Genomic DNA, 12,933 nt, shown 5'->3' with positions numbered 1-12,933 from the left:
AGAATTTGGCGTACAGCCTCTCCGACCTCAGAACTCCAAGAATCTCCCTCAAATGCTCCTCGTGCTGCTCCCTAGATCTCGAATATACCAGAATATCATCAATAAAAACGATCACCGACCGATCCAGCATCGGCCTGCACACCCTGTTCATGAGGTCCATGAATGCAGCTGGGGCATTGGTGAGCCCGAAAGGCATCACCACAAACTCATAATGTCCATAACAAGTTCTGAAAGCAGTTTTCTGAATATCTTCATTCCGAACCCTCATCTGATGATAACCCGACCTCAAGTCTATCTTGGAGAACCACGATGCCCCCTGCAACTGATCAAACAGATCATCGATCCTAGGTAACGGATACCGGTTCTTAACCGTCAACTTGTTCAACTCCCGGTAATCGATACACATCCGGTGTGAACCATCCTTTTTCTTGACGAACAAAATCGGCGCTCCCCAAGGTGAGCTACTCGGCCGGATAAACCCCTTCCCCAATAGCTCCTGAAGCTGCGAAGATAACTCCTGCATTTCCGGTGGAGCGAGACGATAAGGCGCCTTGGCAATGGGCGCCGCTCCCGGAACCAAATCGATACGGAACTCCACTTGCCTCTCCGGAGGCACACCTGGTAACTCCTCGGGGAACACATCCGAAAACTCGCATACAACAGGAACATCATCCACCGAATTGGGCCTCCCCGCGGCCACTCGAGTATCCGTTACGTAGGCTACGAATCCATTGTAGCCCTGCTGCAAACTCTGCCTCGCCCTGGCAGCCGAACAAAACACCGACCCGCATCGGGTCCCCTCGCCATACACTGAAAGCACCCCCCCACTAGGATCTCGAATCGTCACCAACTGTCTCTCGCAGTCAATAACTGCCCCAAACTTACTCAAACAATCCATACCCACGATAACACAGACATCCCCCATAGCTATAGGAACCAAATCTATAGGGAATTTGACACCAAAAATCTCGAGCACACATCCTCAAATCACGTCCGCGGCATATATCACTTTCTCGTCAGCTATGGAAACCCTCAGAGGTTGACTCATCAATTCCCGATCAGTACCAAGGTGCTGACTAAAAGCCAGAGATACGAAAGACCGACTCGCACCCGAGTCAAATAATACTAAGGCAGGTACAGAATTCACAAGGAAAGTACCTACGCATATCATGAATTAAGCATAACATCTCATAAAAGAATAATAAATATATGAAAGAATACATACCAGCCACAACATCAGGCGCCGCGCGGACCTCCTCTGCAGTCAACTGGAAAGCTCTCCCACGAGCCCTTGGGGCCTCGGCCTTCACTGGTCGAGTCTCAGTAGTCCTAGCAGCTGGTGTAGATCCCTGGAGAAGCTGAGGGCACTCGGCCTTCCGATGGCCGGTCTGGTTGCAATGAAAGCAGACCATAAATCCCTTGGGGCAATCCCTAGCAATGTGCCCCTCTTTGCCACACTTGTAGCAAGCACCTGATCGACATGTCCCCTCGTGACCCTTGCCGCACTTTCTACAAGTGCGGCCCTTCTGACCTCCCGACCTCGAATCGGCGGACTTAGTCCGCTTGGCTGCCGGCTGAGACTGAGCCGGCCGCCGATCCATCCGTTGAGACTCGGCCTCCTTCCTGGCCTGGGTCTCCAACTCGATCTCGCGCTTCCTGGCATTCGCCTGAAGCTCAGCAAAAGTATGATATGTCGAGTTCGATACGAACTCCCGAATATCCCTCCTCAACACACCCAAATACCGGCTCATCCGAGCCTGCTCCGTGGACACCTGCTCAGGGCAGAACATCGCCCTCTCATGAAACTTCCGTGTGATCATCGTGACAGAATCATTACCCTGCTTGAGGGTTAAGAACTCTTGAACCAACCGTTCCCTCTCCACCGGGGGAACGTACTCGTCTCTGAACATGGCGGTAAATCTCTCCCATGTCACAGCTGAAACCTCTGCCAAGGTGAAGTTCGCCGTCACGAACTTCCACCAATCCTTCGCTCCCAGGCGGAGCTGGTTCAAGGCGAACCGTACCCTCAGATGCTCCGGACATGAACAAGTGTAGAAGCATCCCTTGATATCAGCAATCCATCTCATCGCAGCGATCGGATCCTGCGTCCCGTCAAACTTAGGTGGCTTCGTGTTGCTGAACTCCCGGAACAGCAACGAGTCACCTCCCTGTGGTCTGGCAGCGGCCACAGCTGCGGTAGCTGCAGCGGCTGCAGCCTCAGTCAACGCGGCATACCGCTCATCAAATGTCTCCATCAGAGTGGTCTTAATAGACCCGAACATCTCCGGAATCTCAGTCCGGATCGCTGCAGCCACCTCCTCATGAATCATCTGACGAATCTCCTCGTCACTCACACTGCTCGTACTAGGTCTGTGGCGTGGTCCAACCATGATGCCTCTGAAATACAACATAGAAATATCAGAGAGTCTATCGAGCATAATCGCACTCGATGACGCAACGCTACTCAGTCCCCGATACCCAGGGATTCTTACTTGGGTTGCCCACTGACCCGGTGTCTTCCGTAGTACGGGCCCAATACTACCGACTACACCGCATTAGCATTCACCCCAATTCCTCCTCCCCAAACCCTGGATTCTGAGTACTCTATTCTTGCCATGCACTAGTTACCCGCTCACTATCAAAGCATCTCATAGCAACAGATTTCCTAGACTAAGGCATCTCAAATCAGGCCACTCTAGTCCTAATATGAATGCCTAGTCTTCTAGCATGCATTTCATATCGTATCATATCATATCATATCTCATAACACATGTTGTAAGAGTATTTTGGGGATTTTTACCGTTCGGGCGCTGGCTGATCGTACACACTGCTTCCTTCTTGATTACCGCAAAATCCCTTATAAAAATTTTATGCTTTTGTTTTTGAAAGATTTCTCAAATCCTCGGTTTGAGTTCAGTTACGCCCGAAGGTGTACCCGAATCCCTCAAACCAAGGCTCTGATACCAACTTGTAACAACGTAAATTTTAAAGCAAAATTTTCATTTCTTAAAATTGTATTTCCATCCAAAATAAAGCATAAATATCCAATGTATCATGTCATAAAACAAGTCATACAAATCCCAAGATCATAAATCCCCTATCAGTGTATACAGATCACGCCGGCGCCTTCCCGCGGTCCTCGCTGGTACCTGAAACACGTAACACAACAACTATAAGCATAAATGCCTAGTGAGTTCCCCAAAATACCACCTACGCACATACGCCTTTCCAGGACCTGACCTTCCGGTCCTGTGTCTCAGGGGACTTCCGTCCCGACTGGATAAACCTTCCGGTCCTACCCATGCCAACCTTACGGTCCACATTACAACGCCTTCCGGCCAATAACATATTCGCCTTCCGGCCCATACATAATGCCTTCCGGCCCATATCAAGCATATCATACATGGCACATATAACGATTAACTTACAACACATATATCTCATACCAAATCCGACCTTCCGGTCACACAGTCAAACCCTTCCGAGTGTAGTATAGTGAGAAGACTCACCTCATGGGAAGTCTAAGATCTCGAGTCCTTGCTAACACCAACCCCGAATGACGTCTCAACCTTGCCTAAACATAAAAATATCATATGTTACACAAGGACTTCCACCACTTAGAACTTTACTCCTTATCATCATTCCTCAGAGGGTAAAAGACCATTTTACCCTTCCTTGACCTAAAGTCCTCAAGTTGACCAAAACCCTAAAAGTCAACCAAAGTCAAACCCTGGGAGTACGCGGGGCGTACTCTAGATGTACGCGGGGCGTACGTCGCCAACCCCTCCCTGATCGGGGTCTCCACCCAGTACGCTGCGCGTACTGGGAGTTACGCCCAGCGTAACCCCAAGGATTAGCCACTCTCCATTTCTGGTCTTAATCGGTTAAACCATTACTTCCACTTCTAGATCCGACTCTTCTAATGTGTCTTAACCCATAAAGTCGAGACCTTTAAGCCTTGGCACGAATGTAAAGGCTCCAACATCACAATACAACCTTTTATTCAAACTCAAGGACATAGATCTCATGCATGGTGAAACCCCCATGTCCAAGATGCCATTTTTATGAGTCTACAACTCCAATAGATCAGAAATATGAAGTATCTAAGCTTATGGAGGCCATTTGCACAAAAGTCTCCACCTTTGGGACTTAAACCCTAGAAAATGACCCTTTTAAGCATACAACATGAACCAAGTGACAAGATCCGAACTTTATACCTGGAAATGAAGCTTTAGCCCTTGCAAAGTTCAGATCTACACTTGAGCACCACTTCTAGCCTCTCCAACAAGCTCTTCTTCTTCTATGCAACCTTGAAATGGCACCACCAAGCTTAGAATACACACACAATGGCCTAGGAACGAGGGTACACTCTTTTTAGGGTTTCACTCTGAGGGATGGTGGCTGAAAAGACCAGCCACATGTTCCTTATATAGCCCCATCAAAGGAATTTAGGGTTTGGGTCTGAATACATTACGCCGGGCGTAACCTTGGGTACGCCCCGCGTACCTGAGGGAAAACACGTCCAAAATGAGGCGCGCGAAGCGTACTCGCCTACCATGAAAACCCTAATTCACAAACTTAACCAAGATGCAAAGCCAAAAGAAGAATACCTGGATTTCGGGCTGTTACACAAAAGGTCACCTTTGATGGAACGAACTTTAGCGAATGGATAAGATACATTCGCACCATTTCTCGCTATGAGGATAAGGAGTATGTCCTTGATGAGAAGCTCGAGAAAATCAACCCCGAAATCGCTACTCCGGCCGAAATCACCGCTTTTGAGACTCATGAGCGAGATGCAGCGAAGGTACATTGCATCATGATTGCTACCGTGAACTCTGAATTCCAAAAGTCCTACGAGGACATGTACCCGTACGAGATGCACCAAGACTTATTGGAGAGATACCACCAAAACGCGAGACAAGAGCGTTACGAGATTTTCACCAACATGATTTCCGCTAAGATGGGTCATGGAGAATCTCTTACCGTGCACTTACAAAAGATGCAAAGGTATGTCGACCACCTTCGCAAGTTAAATGTTGACTTTGGGGAAGACTTGGCGATCGACATGGTGCTTCACTCTTTGCCTCCGATGTACAACCAATTTAGGATGACCTACCACATGAACAAAGAAGAGGTCACCCTAAGCAAACTCCAAGGTCTCTTGAGGGTTGCTGAGAGCAACTTCAAAGACAAGTCTGTTGCGCCAACTCCCAATCCGCCTGCGGCTCCTGTCTTGGCTATTGGTCAAGGAAAGGGAAAGAAGAGGAAGGCTTCATCGAAGAACTATCGCACGGTCAAAGCCCGAGATGGTGCCTCTTCTAGTGGGACCAAAGTTGATCCCGCAAAGCCCTGTCCTAAACCGAAGGAGGCAGAGTGCCACCACTGCCACAAGATAGGACATTGGAAGAGAAGTTTCCCAGAGTACCTGCAAGGAATCAAAGAAGGAAAGATCAAGCCATCTTTCGCAGGTATATACACAATTAAATCTAACAATTCTAATCATGCTATTTCTTGGGTTCTTGATACCTGTTGTGGTTATCACTTTTGTTCTAATGTGCAGGGACTAAGAAGAAGTAGGGATGTGGAGCAAGGAAGAATCAATCTAATCATGGGGAACAGAAGATCGTCGCCTGTGACCAAGATTGGAGTGTATTCTTTAGTGCTTAGGAATAATTTGTGTTTAGATTTGAACAATTGTTGCTATTCGCCAGAAATGGCTAGAAACATCATTTCATTTCATGGTTTATATAGACAAGGATTTAGATTTTCTTTTAATAATGAGAATGGTTCTATTTTGACTTATCTAAATGGTGTCTTTTACTTTGAAGCTATACCATGTAATGGAATATATGAAACTGTTATGATTGTTGATAACTTAGGAAATGATGTTTTGAATATAGATTCTTCCACTAGTATGGATAAAGCATCATTGTGGCATTTTCGTCTTGGACATGTCAACAAGAAACGCATAGCCCAACTCCAAAAGGATGGAGTGTTGGAGGCATTCGACCTTAGGGAAGATGACACATGCGAGTCTTGTTTACTTGGAAAGATGACTAAGTCACCCTTCACGAGTACATGTGAAAGGGGTGAGGGCCTATTGGACCTAATACATACCGATGTATGTGGACCATTTAGATCAACCACGAAGGATGGGAACCGCTTCTACGTGACTTTTACCAATGATTATAGTAGATATGGGTATATCTATTTAATCAAGCAAAAGTCAGAAACCTTTGAAAAGTTCAAAGAGTTCAAGAATGAAGTGGAGAATCAATTGGGCAGGAAAATCAAGATGCTTCGATCCGATCGAGGAGGAGAGTACCTAAGTCTTGAATTCCACGATTATCTCAAGGAGTGTGGAATAGTTTCGCAATTGACGCCTCCTAGGACACCGCAGTTGAATGGTGTGGCAGAAAGGCGTAATTGAACCTTATTGGATATGGTTCGCTCTATGATGAGTCGTGCTTCACTACCTATCTCTTTTTGGGGGTATGCCTTAGAGACTGCCGCCCATATCCTTAACCGAGTCCCTACTAAGAAGGTTGCCAAAACACCTCACGAGATGTGGACAGGGAAAGCTTCCTCGTTGGCACATATCAAGGTTTGGGGTTGCGAGGCTTTCGTAAGACGAGATACTCACGACAAGATTGAACCTCGAAGTGAGCGATGTATTTTCATCGGCTACCCGCAGACATCCTTTGGATATCTCTTCTATAGACCGAAGGACAATGTTGTCTTCGTTGCGAGGAGAGGAGTTTTCCGAGAGTGAGAACTCATAAGCCAAGGAGACAGTGGGAGGCAAATCGAGCTTGAAGAGATTCAAGAGTCGATAGATGAAGGAACCTCTACCGCTGGCACTCAACCCGAGGAGGAAACTCCGGTTGAACCGATTGACGAATCCTTACCTCTTAGACGTTCCGATAGAGTTAGAGTTCTACCCCAGTTTTATGGTTTTCATATTACTACCGAAGGGGACACGTATATTAATGATGGTACACTAATAAATCTTGATGAACCTAATAGCTATAAGGAAGCCATGGCAGGCCCGGAGTCTGCAAAGTGGAAAGAGGCAATGGATAGCGAGATCCAATCCATGTATGATAACCAAGTTTGGAATTTGGTTGATTATGTGCCCGGACGTAAGACTGTTGGGTGCAAATGGATCTTCAAGAAGAAGACCGACGTGGATGGAAAAGTACACACATATAAAGCACGATTGGTTGCGAAGGGCTTTACTCAAACTCCTGGAGTTGACTATGATGAGACCTTCTCACCAGTTGCGAAGATAAAATCTATTAGAGTGATGCTAGCGATTGCCGCATTTCATGATTATGAGGTTTGGAAAATGGATGTCAAGACCGCTTTTCTTAACGGAAAGTTGGCTGAGGATGTTTACATGGCTCAGCCAGAGGGGTTTGTAGATCCGAAGCATCCAAATAGAGTGTGTAAGCTTGAGAAGTCCATTTATGGACTTAAGCAAGCATCTCGCAGATGGAATCTTTGCTTCGATGATAAAGTCAAAGAGTTTGGATTTGTACGAAGCGAAGACGAATCATGTGTATATGTCAAAGCCATTGGGAGTATAGTAAGCTTCCTCGTTCTATATGTCGATGACATATTACTCATAGGAAACGACATCCCAACTCTGCAGGAGGTTAAGTCCTGGCTCGGGAAGTGATTCGCTATGAAGGACCTCGGAGAGGCTTCTTACATTTTGGGAATAAGGATAGTAAGAGAAAGAAGTAAGAGACTAATTGGACTTAGTCAGAACACTTACTTGGAGAAGGTACTAAAACGTTTTAGTATGGAAAACTCGAACAAGGGAGAATTACCGATACAAAATAATGCCAAGTTGAGTAAGACTCAAAGTCCGAGTACCGAAGCTGAGATAGCAGAAATGAGCCGAGTACCATACGCTTCTGCAGTTGGCTCAATCATGTACGCTATGACTTGTACTCACCCTGATGTAGCCTTCGCTTTGAGCATGGTTAGTAGATATCAAGGGAACCCTGGCAGAGCACATTGGATTGCGGTGAAGAATATCCTTAAGTACCTTCGGAGAACGAAGGAATGGTTCTTAGTCCTCGGAGGGAGTGATGACTTAAAGGTGCGAGGGTATAGTGACGCCAGTTTTCAGACCGACAGGAACAATTACCGTTCGCAGTCGGGTTGGGTCTTTACCCTAAATAGAAGAGTAGTGACATGGAAGAGTTCCAAACAGGAGACCGTAGCTGATTCAACGTGAGAATCAGAGTACATTGCAGCGAGCGAAGCGTCGAAGGAGGCAATATGGCTAAAGAACTTCATCGGTGATCTTGGAGTTGTACCCGCCATAAAGGAGCCTATGGAGATTTTCTGTGATAACGAAGGAGCGGTTGACTTGACCAAGGAACCGAGGGATCATGGTAGATTGAGACATATCGATAGAAAATACCATTTCATTAGACATCGTGTAGAAGAAGGACAACTCGTAGTGAAGAGGATATCATCAGAAGATAACCCAGCAGATCTGCTTACGAAGGGACTGAGTAGGGTTAAGCACTTGCAGCATGCTAGGAGTATTGGGCTGAAGGATGATATTAGCATAGATTAGATAGTATTAGAAACGTGTAATAGGTAAAATGTAATTAACATTTGATGATTAAATAAAGGAGTTTTATTTATGAGTAATGTTACTATCTTATGTTAATTGTTTAACTATTGTTTCATTTTGCATGTTTTGACTTCCAGAATAATTGAGTTTATTAAGAATAATCGAATTTTTCAAATTATCCATAATTTTTCATATGTTGGAAGTAGATATGAATGAAGATTGTCATGAATTGGTGTGTATATTGTCTAAATGGTTTTAGACATAGCAAAGGGTTGCTGCAACGTTCATGAGTGCTTATGAACTAGTTTTGAGCATTGGAACAAACCCGTGCTTGCTGGAATCACCTTATGGAATATGATATAAAAGGTGATCGCAAGACGATAATATCATATAGTCTTAAAACCTAGATATATGGTTTGTTATTTGTTAATTGATTGTACATTGATAATGCGAAAACGCATCAGTAACTCGGTGTTATAAAACGCATTGTTGTGTATAGTTGATTATTGAATAAGTAAATGCATATAAGTCGAAGTTTATCTGTAACTTTTATCTAAGAAGGTAAAAGTGATATCTCGGCCGCTCGATGATTTGATTTGACTTATGTGCCGGGCCCGGTCAGAACTGAATTGATGTGTTCGATTAAGTTCTATGTCGAATAAATCAGAGATCGAGAAACCTAAATGCTTGACTAACCATTCCATAGGATTGTCAGCATGATATCTAACAGAGGACTGTACGATCCCTTATCTAGAGGACAATATTGATTAGATCAGAGTTTGACAGCGTCTTTGAGAGCTACGATTGCAAACCAAATTGTACTTGTGCATATAGTTACTAGACTTATCCAAGTGGGAGACTGTTGGAATAGTGTCTAAGGCTGCAACTATATTAGGCAAGTACTTGACCCGGTTGTGCATGGTCCTTTTGGGTTGCCTTCACCATAGCAACTTGACAGGATGATTTATCAAGAGAGAGTAAATATTATTAATATATTATGGGAATAATATAAAGAATAATATATTGTTATTTGATTAATATAAGTCATAGAATTAATTGGAATTAATTTGGTGACTTAAAGAGATTAATTAAATAAAGGGGTATAAACTGTCAATTGTTTGATAGTTAAGCTTTAGACTATAAATCCTTATAGATATATAGTGGACGGATTCTAGAAGCTAGGATAGCTTCAAAATCGTCCATGACTTATCTAAGGAAAGGATTTGGATAGCCTTAAGAGAAGATTATCCAATTAGGGTTTAGATTGTAACCCTTAAGGAATCTACAAGTATAAATAGACCCCATGGGCAAGGGAAATCAACACCTCACCTAAAGTAAGAGAACCCTGGCCGATTTCCTCCCCTCTCCTCTCTCCTAAGTCATCTTTCTTGCTATTGGTGTTTGTAAGCCATTAGAGGAGTGACAATTGTGACTCTAAAAGCTCCAAGACTACAAGATCAACAAGGAATTCAAAGGTATGGTTCTAGATCTGTTTCAATGTTGTTATTTAACCTAATTAGACATTAGAAGTATTGGATTCAAAGCATGTTTAATTAGAAAGCCTAGATCCAAGCATTAGGGTTTTGCATGCGCACATAGGAAAGTTCTTATGGCTAAAACCCATCAGCTACAATGCTCCATCTTCTAGAAACCGTTCGTGTACTATTCTACTAGTGTCCTGAGAATACAAGTAGGTTTTGAAAGTGTCAACATTAAAGTTGGTGAATTCATAAGTGTTTTGTTTTAGAAAACAGGTTCTTTGTTCTTCGTAAAACATGATGTGTTTCTCTAGAAAATCCTATACTTTCTGATGTAATAAATGATAAGTAAAATGACTCGTACTAGTTCCTTCTACGAGTACTTAGTGTATATAGATCATATACAATCCAGATCGAACAAACAATTGATTGTGTGGTTCTGCCCCAAGCCCACAACCAAACATGGAACAAGAAATGAGGCGAAGGCCACACATCCTACTAGCTGTCGGATCCTCATGTGTATAACCCTGACGTATTCCTAGGTACTTACAGAGTTAACTGTATTAGTCCTTTGAATTATGTTGAAAGTGTTCCTTAAGAAAATCCTATATTTTCTTAATATGAATTATGATAATACCACTTCCTTCTATGACCACTTAGTTTATACTAGTTATATATAAACCAAAATCAAACGGACAGTTGATTGTGTGGATCTACCCTAAGCCCACAACCAAACAAGGAACAGGAAATGAGGCGGAAACCACACATTCCACTGCCCATCGGATGTTAATTTCATACATAACCTTGTTGTATAAACTAAGGAATTATAGAATCAAAAATGATTGCTCGCTAGTTGAATGGTAAACCGTTTGCTTGTAAAACACTAATGTTTGTCCTGAAAAATCCTATATTTTCCTTAAAAGTGAGATGTTGTCTTATATGTTCCAAAACTGAAATGTACAAGTATTTTCCCATACTTAAGTTGCTAAAGTGTAGCTTTAATATTAAATAAAACTAGTCGAAAACGTGTTTGTTCTGTAAACCAGGAGTGACATTAATACCCTCCTGTGATTGCTTAGTATATACGAGTTATAGAAACTTAGATCGAACATACAGTCGATTGGGTGATTCTGCCCTAAGCCAACAACCAAACAAGGAACAGGAAATGAGGCGGAAGTCACATATCCCACTGCATGTCGGATGTTAATTTCATATCACCCTTGTGTATATACAAAGTAATCACATATTCATTAACCCTGGAGACTGTTTGTTAAGTATATTATTATGTGAACGAGTCATTGTTTTCCATGTGAGTTCTTATAACCATGTTGATGGACGATAAACACTATGACCTACTTCGGACATCGTAAACGTTAATGACGTTTGTCACCCAGGACGACTGTAGCTAATAGTCAGGGTGTAGGATTGTTAGTCCCATATAGATCTATACACAAACTCACGCTCTCCCTCCAGGAGACTCTGGTTCCTAAGGATTAGACTTCCCTTGGTACTTAGATAAGTACTCGAAGACGTGTATCACCATTTGGTTCTCTCAATGAATTCACGAATAATACAATGAAAACCCTTTTTGTTAATAGCATATATCCTTGTAAAAGTGTTACATTTGTTCCATAGTCTATAAGTTTTTTACCGTGTAAAAATCTGTTCGCATAAAATTTGAAGATATGAAGACTATTCTTGGTGTTCTTGGTGTTTTTGAGGAAAAACTTGAAAATTTGAAGGTTTGGTCTTGAAGATATGAACGTTCTTGGGAGGTTCTTGGGAGCAACTTGTGAGAGTTTTCGGGTGAAGAAGGTGAGAAATGAAAAATCTCTCCGGGAAAAACCTTTATATCGGTTGGGTTTACTGTCGGAAATGGGTTCTCGGTTGTAAATGGGTTTACGGCCGTAAACGCGTGGTTGGACGAGTTTGCTGATTTTCAAGGGAAATCTTGATTTTTTGAGTGTTTTTGGTTCCGAAGAATTATATAAATTTTATTTATATATTTTAAATTATTTTCTAACCCTCACGAGCTTAACGAAATAAACAAAATTCGAAATTTTACTTAACGGAATTGGCTTTTGATGACTAGAAAGTATCGGGTTGTCACAACATCCCCCTGTTAGAGGGAATTTTGTCCCAAAATTTGAATTATGAGCGGCTGCTAGGAATTTGGAAAGTGGTAAGTACTTCCGTTTCCTCTACTCTTCTCATTCCCCAGTGATCTCAGATCATCGCTTGACGTTCTAGCTGATCTTCGCTGTTGGATCTGTTATTCTGAGTGGTGGAGAGTGGGTGGGTTTGGCTTACTTGTATATATTCATCCAATTGGTGGAATGTCCACTTGTAGATCTGAGCAGTTTGTGTCCTGAAGTTTATGGTAGGACTTGTACCTAGTCCATCCATCATTGCCTTGTGTATACAAGTCGTATATGATTAAGATTGACAGGACGGTTGGATGGGTGACTATGCCCCAGGTCCACAATCAAACAAGAAACATAATATAGGGCGGAAACACACATGCTAAGTCCTTATAACCTTAATTATATACCACCCTCGCGTATACACTTAACAGTGATAGGTTAACCATATATGTCCCTAACTTATGTGCTTGAACCAGACTTGCTGCACAAGTGGTGTTCCTAAAAGGTTTGCTGGGGATACTTCAATAAGGTTACAGAAAGATATAATACTCCTTGCATGAGCACTTCAGAGGTCTGAAGTGAGAGTCGATTCTGAGGTTCGGTGTCAGATTTGTTGCTAAGAGTGACGAGAGTCTCGCTAGTTGGTCGGTTAAGGTGAAGGGTCTCTTCGGTAATACATGTGATTGGTATGGTGAGGACCAAGCCAATCTAG

Source organism: Lactuca sativa, chromosome 9, assembly GCF_002870075.4.
Source record: "Lactuca sativa cultivar Salinas chromosome 9, Lsat_Salinas_v11, whole genome shotgun sequence".
NCBI classification, from domain to species: domain Eukaryota; kingdom Viridiplantae; phylum Streptophyta; class Magnoliopsida; order Asterales; family Asteraceae; genus Lactuca; species Lactuca sativa.
This window is presented reverse-complemented; position numbering follows the sequence as displayed.